General features: G+C 46.6%; 1 protein-coding gene across 1 annotated transcript in view; it reads left to right on the top strand.

Moving 5' to 3' along the window:
- Positions 1–3,738: 3,738 nt before the first annotated feature.
- The window catches only part of LOC119453607 (zinc finger protein 239-like), a 30,175-nt gene continuing 26,667 nt past the window's right edge, over positions 3,739–7,246 (top strand). Inside the window, exon 1 of the mRNA XM_037715663.2 lies at positions 3,739–3,937. The gene's annotated coding sequence lies outside the window, so the exon portion shown is untranslated. The remainder of the gene's footprint in view (positions 3,938–7,246) is intronic.

The following is a 7,246-nucleotide window of genomic DNA, read 5'->3' as shown; positions in this document are numbered from 1 at the left end:
TTCCACTGAATCTCACGAATTTGATTTCGACTGGCGTATGTCTTTTCTAACCCTAACGCCCTTTTCGTTGGCACTTCCCCTGCGGTTAGTGCTGCCGCCCTCGCCCTAGCTCACGATTGCACCACGATATTTTTCCTCTTCTATTACTTGGAGCTTCTGTTTAATTTTTCGCACATCATCTTTAATTGCGCCAGGCGTTCTGCTTTCAAGTTGAATCAACCCCTTGAGCATTGTTCTTAGTGCGCTTTCGTTCCTTCTTTCTTCGTATCTTATGCAGCTTGACCTTTCAAGAGCCTTCATTTTAATGTCCTGTTTGCACCATTCCCACTGTTCTCCCATATTGCTTGCATATGCAAAGTTTATTTCACTTATTTTATTTTTTAGTGTGTCAATGAAAGTTTTGTCGCTTATGAGTTTCGCATTAATTTTCCATACATCCCAATTAAAGCTGCAGCTTTGTTTCTTCGTACCTATCAGGCATTTAACAAGGCAGTGGTCTTTGGTACATTGGTACGGTAAATTTACATTGGTACCACGTCGTAATTATTACACTTGGGAACCATGTCAAATGAAACGTGAATTCGGTCGAGGCGAGCATGGCTAGTGCCCTGAAAGTGCGTATACTCCACCCCATGAACCGTCTGTAGACATTCAGCCACGTCATCCAAGTCATATTCCTTGATTAGGTCTGTTAACAAATCTGTGCTTTTGTCTCTGAAAGCACTCCTGCTCGTTTTATCACGCCCATTCAACACACAATTAAAATCACCCATTAAAACAACGCGCTTCTGTGTACTCAAATACTGCTTAACATTCGCGAAGAAATTTTCTCTCGCGTCCACTTCATTTGGGGCATAAAGACATAAAATCCGCCATTCCTTATCGCATAACAAAAAATCACATAAAACTAGCCTTCCTGTTGCTGACGAGACAGTTTCCTGCATAACCAGTCCCGACAGTTTTTTAACAAAAAGCACACATCCAGCTGACGCACCATTTGCATGGCTGACTACGGCGTAATACCGGCCGTGACGTGAAACGCTGCATCATGCTCGCGGTATCTGCCTCCCCTGCTATTTTTGTTTCCTGGATGGCTAACACATCCAGGTCCTGATCAGTCATTAAGCGATATATTTGACTCTGTTTTCTTTTAGCAGCCAATCCTCGCACGTTTAAAGTAGATAAACACAGGGACGTTTCGGAAGCCATGTCTGATTATAACTGGAGGTAGGCCCCGGAGCATGGCGCTTACCTTTCACGTCTAGCGCCACGCTAGACGCCTCCGGAGCCGTCACATTGAACGGCCTCGCTTTCAGTAGGAGGGGGCTTGTCACAAGGATTCCTGTCCAGCACATTGGGCCGTGGGCTAAGGCTACTCCTCCGACCCTGGACCGCCTTTGCTGGTGGCTCTTCGCGGCTGCTGGCTGGCGCGTTGTCGGTCTGGTCATGGCCGCGCTTCGCTGCGGCACCAACGCTGCCCAACCGGGCGACGCTCGCTGCTGGTGCGTTCTGTGTCTTCGCAAGCTCCAAAACCTCGGAAATTTCCGGAGCATTGGTGGCTTCTACTTTTTCTACCTCTTTCTCTACTACGACTGAGCCCACTGAAGGCCCATCGTGTTGTTCGCCGGTCGCCCAGTCAAGCGTCGATTGCCGCTCGCTGCTGGACGCTGCCAGCGTTTCTGGTTCACTGGTACCTTGGGCTGTTTCCTCTGCTTCAACGATGTCCATAATCTGCTCCGACGATTCAACTCCAGCACCTGGACCCGTCGCCGTGGCGTAGGTGCGAACGCACTGTGCGTCTGTGTGTCCAAACCGCCTGCACCGCGAGCAGCGCGGCACTTCGCAATCACGGCGTACATGGCCAGCGCCACGGCAGCGCAAGCACTGCATAGGAAGCCCCGGTGCCACCACTAGAGCCAGTTCAACGCCTACCCTTATTTGATGAGGCAGGTCATCTACCTTCATGCCAGGCTTGAGCTTGGGGAGCACTGAACGTGTTGTGGACCCCTTGTCATTCACACCTTGCACTCGCCAACGCTCTCGAGTAATCTCGGTGACCTTGCCGAAAGTCGCCAACGCCGTCCGCACATCCTCGTCGTCCACCCCATGCAGAAGCTAGTGTAGCCTGAGCCTGACCTGGTGGTCTTGTGGGTCTATGATTAGACACCGTCGCCTTTTCACTTGTAGTTCTTTCAAGTCAACCATCCGCTTCGTTGCTTCCGCGCTATTCAAAGTCACGGCCCACACGTGGTTGATCTGATAAGCTCCTAAGGCACTTCGGGTAGCATGCCAGCTTGATCAATTGCGCCCAGGAAATCTTCAACCCGAAAGGGTCTCACACGTACGTCCCCGTGCAAGAACACCGTGTTGTTAACCACACGTCCTGTAGGTATAGCTGTGGCAGCATAGTTCAACCCAGATATATATGGCAGCATATGGTTCAACCCAGATATATCGAAATCGAAGATCATCGCAAAATATTTCGATACATGTATAATTCGAAATCTCTAGTATGCCTATCTGAAGCTGCTTTAGAAACTACATCTGTCTCAGACATTTTCCCTAGATTGTGAAAAGCGAGAATTTACAGTTTTGCTTCTTTAAGACTGTGTTATACGCACAAAGTTTACTTATTTTTGCATGCGAATGTTGCTCCTGCTGCAGACTGGTCTACCATTGGCAATGCTAGCCTTAAAAGCCCACATCGCGGTGCATCTCTTGCACGTTGTTGTTGAGGTAAGGTTGAATTGTACCCGCCGGGGTACAATTCAACTTTGCATAATGTGCAACTTCCTTGAGGTAGCCAGAAGAATCCAATCGCAAATAAAATGTCTAATAATTATAAGTGGAATGCAACGCAAAGCCATCGAGCACGCGGTTGGTCATCCTTGAATTAAAGAGTGGATAAATAAATACAAGACAATGATAGAGTGTTTTTGTTAATAAGGAAAATTGCACCTCAAGCCACCTCCTGAATTGTTATGGCAATGTGAACAGAGCACTGAAGGTACAGGCTGGACTGGTGGGGCTGGACGCGTTGGGCGGGGGGGGGGGGGGGGGCGGTTAGACACCCCCCCCCCCCTTTTTTTCGATTCGGTGCGCCACATGCTTGCTTGCTTCTCTGCCCGTCTTTTGTTGTCGGACACTTGGCATTCCGACACCTTGCAGTCCCTTTGTCAATTTTGTAAGCGCGGAAGTCGCCGGCATGCGTCGGAAAAGGCGAGGGGATAGTTGCGTTGGCAGGGCATATGAAACTCCTTGTAGCGTAATCATGCAGCACCACAAATGCAGCGCGCGGAAACAGGGGCCAGATTCACGAAGCTTTTCTTTCGTAAGTTTGCTTTGCCATTGGCTTTCGCTAATGATATGTCTGGCATCCGGATTGTTTAAAATTCTTTCTTACGAAAAATTCTAGCGTAAGAAGTTTTTGTGAATTCGGGCCCAGATTCTTTATAGATTTCCTACGCAGGTTCTGAAGTGTCGACGTTCGCCGGTTTAAATGTGGCGCCACATTGATTGCATGCTGTGACTTGCAGCTCGCAAAAGGGGCGCGCAATTTAAAAAGTTCATAAAGACCACCTAAAATATAAAATGAATGCTGTTCAAAATCATAGTTGTACGTTAAAGTGGTTTTAAAGTGAAATATGTAAGTGTCAGAAAAGATTAGACAGCTCTATTCAAGCGCCGCGCCGGTAGCGCAAGTGGCGCCACATGCAAGTGCCGCTTCGCGCTCTTTTTTCTACTAGTCGATTTTGGCTAGTATTCTAGTTCGCTATAATTTTGGCGCTTTCGGAAGTGTTAGCGGCGGTTTGTTGTCGCAGTTCGTTCGTTCTTTGTTCTATGGTTCGCTTGCTTAAAGTGATACGGGTTTTCTAGTGTAGAACTTCGGATCGTATTTGCAAGAACGGCACCAACAACACCGCTTTATTTCGGTTCGGTAAGTGATTTTATTCCCCGTAACCTGACCGAAACAATAATATAGTTGAAGGGTTCCTACTTTGCTGGAGATCATGCACGATTTGAACCGCACGAAGGTCAGTTAACGTTTCGGATTGTCGCGTTCATGCAGTTATTGACGGAACAAAATTTTTGTCTCCTTTTCATGCCAAGAATGGATAGGTATCAACTCAGTAATTATGCAATGGAACCTCAATGTTATTAATATTATTAATTAATACACTACTTTTTAGTGTGACAGCTCTAAACATGCGCGAAGTGTAGCGTGGCTTTGGACGTGAGATGGAAGTCTATTCATGTCACCAATACTCGATGTGGCGGTCTCATGGTACCAGACACAACTGACGCCTACACACACGCTATGACCATGCTGTGAAAACGGAGCTCATTCAACACTCGACAGGATAACAGGGGATTGAGTCCTCCTGCATTTCAAAAGGAAGCGTGCAATTGGAAGGGTCAGTTTGACTGCTTTTAATGACAAGGCCATATCACCGTCAACTGCTCCACTGAGGCAACTGGCTCCTGCTCGAGTTGTTTGTGACACCGCATGTATGGCAGTTATGGTTTCGGAGATGTGAATATTCTCCTGCTTCACGTCTAAAATGGTGCTGCATTTAAACCATTATCTAGCTGCATAAAATTGGATGTAATTATTTGTGCTGCTCAAGGAATTGAGGCTCCATCATGTCATAATTGTGGGGTCGGCAACTATCTAAAAAAAGCACAAAAGTGGGGCACAAAATTTTTGTGTCAATAATTCCTTCATGAATTTCTCTTAGGTGCATTGATTGATTTTAAAAGAAAGTAATAGTTTTGATGGACAATTTGTTTTACACTGTTGATGTCTTGTGTTAACTCGTGCAGAATACTAAAAACCATTGAGCCCGTATGTCCCTGTGTAAGCAGCTGCATCTTTCCCTGAGGTGGCACAAAGAAGGCAGTTCCGTACTTGTGATCTCATCCACCAACTTTCTACATGGGAGTCCCGGTTGTCAGTGGAAGATTGCAAAAAAGTATTCCAGGGTGAAAATCAAGTCTTTCCGGTTAGCATAAATGGTGAACCTCTAATCAAGACATGGCTCCAGGGCCCACAGCAAGCTATTTATAGTAGGCTAGCCACAGTTCAGTGGTAATTTGAATTTGTAACTTTTGAAAGCACCACAAATTGGATTTGTGTGTGTGTGTTGTGGGAATGGTATAGTTTTTGCAGCCGTGATTTAGGCAAAATAGGTCTTTTAAAAGATTGGTTACTGGAAAGATTTAATCAAGAGAGCATTGTGAATGCATCTTTGCTGCCTTTTAAGCTCAGTCCAAGTCTTAGCCTGTTATTTCTCTGTGTCCTTTGCTTTATTTGAAAATCTAGTGTACTACATTTAGTGATGCTCTCAAAAAAGCTAATTGGTCTCTGTACCCGTTTCATAAACATTTTGATTACCAATTCGACTACGACAATTTTATTTTTTATTGCATTGATAATTAAGATGTCTGAGTTCTCTGTAAAGAAACTGCATTTACTAAGGACCCACTGTATTAGTCATATTCATGGCAACCATATATGGAATCACACTAGCATTTATAAAATAAATTGCATTTTTTATGGCTCCCTTAAGCATCTATGAGCCATGGAAGGTTGTGTCTGTGTAGAGACAGGAAACAGCCTTTCTGCATGCTGTTTTATCTTGCTTAATATGCACTCTCCACACTTGCACTCAGTTCTGCTGTCATTAGTACTGCATGCAAACGTTTAGAGTACAGTCTGCCTGAGGTGATAGTGGTATTTATTGACTATTTGCTTGTGGAATGGTATATGTGGCATTTTCATACATTTTTGTATCAGTGCAAGTCTACTGGCACATAAGGTGCAGTCTTCTCATGGCCTGTGATACAAGGGAAGTAGAATCGCTCATTTGTTGCAGTAGTTCAGACAGGCATGCTTATTAAGTGCACTGCTACAGCCGGTATGCATAGTATAGTATGCTAATACTGATCCACTAGTCTCACAAAACAATGGTCCTGTTATGCTGCTGCGTGAGTCCTATCACCAAGCACTATCGCTACAAGGCGGTATCGGCAATAGCTCTTTATTGCCGTCACGAAACAACACAGAACAGGGGATCTTGATTACAACTGGCATATATATATATATATATATATATATATATATATATATATATATATATATATATATATATATATATATACACTCTTGGGGTCGGAAGAAGGCGCCCTTCAACACCAGGGTTGATTGACGAAAATCTGTCATCCGCGGAACTCAGCGTCCAGAATCAGTACACAACACTCCTTCCCCCTTAGCTCGGACTCAACAGTCAGCCAATGCCATCACAAAGTCCCGAAGATGTTGGGGTGTCTTACGGGAATGCTGCGAACGGCGTGGCCGCGGCAATTCTACACTTTGCTCTGTTGCTGGCTGAGGTGCTGCTGTGTCGTCCGAAGGTAGCATGACTCTTGGTTGCTCCTCGGTTTCACTGGGATCTGGTGTCTTGCTGCAGCTCACTCCGACAGGTGAAGGGCTTGACGCAGGCCGGACCTCAGGCTGTCCTCCTTCAGGTACGGTTTCGACTAACCTCATGGGACTGCTGCTCCGACGGCAAAGCTGGTCCACGTGCCGGCGACACACACGGCTGTCCGGAAAAAACCACCTCGTAAGAGATCGGGCCAGTTGCTCTGGAAATCACAGCAGGTACCCATGGTGGGCCCTGGCTGTAGTTGCATACAAATACAGGGTCGTCGGGCTGGAATGTGCGTGGAGTAGGCAGAGCTTCTTCCAACCGGGAGGACTTGTCATGGGCCTGGTCTGGGTGCAGCCGGTCCAGCATGGTAGACAGTCGGCGGCCCCTCAGTAACTCGCACGGGGAGCGTCCCGTGGACTGTGTGCGGAGTTGCATGCTGCTGTAGAGTGAAGTCTGCCAGGCGCTGTGCCCAGCTTCCTCGGATTATCCGAGATAATGCCTCTTTGGTGGTCCGTACCATCCTTTCAGCCTGCCCGTTCGTGGATGGATGGAATGGTGCAGATGTCACTTGGCGGATGAGGTTTGCATCCAGGAACCCTTGAAATTCTGGGGATGTGAATTGCGGACCGTTGTCTGAGACGAGGGTCTCAGACCCTCGTCAGACCATCGTCTGACCCTTGTCAGGACCGGCAGGCCATGAGTTGCGAACAGTCTTCGTAGGTAGTGATTACAGCACTCGATGTCATTGACGACATTGGTATGACCTCCAGCCATTTGGAATAAGAATTCCACACATAAGAAAGGTCTGTCTTGAA

This window comes from Dermacentor silvarum, chromosome 5 (assembly GCF_013339745.2).
Source record: "Dermacentor silvarum isolate Dsil-2018 chromosome 5, BIME_Dsil_1.4, whole genome shotgun sequence".
NCBI lineage: Eukaryota > Metazoa > Arthropoda > Arachnida > Ixodida > Ixodidae > Dermacentor > Dermacentor silvarum.
The sequence above is the reverse complement of the archived record's forward strand: the minus strand, read 5'-3'. Positions and strand labels throughout refer to the sequence as shown.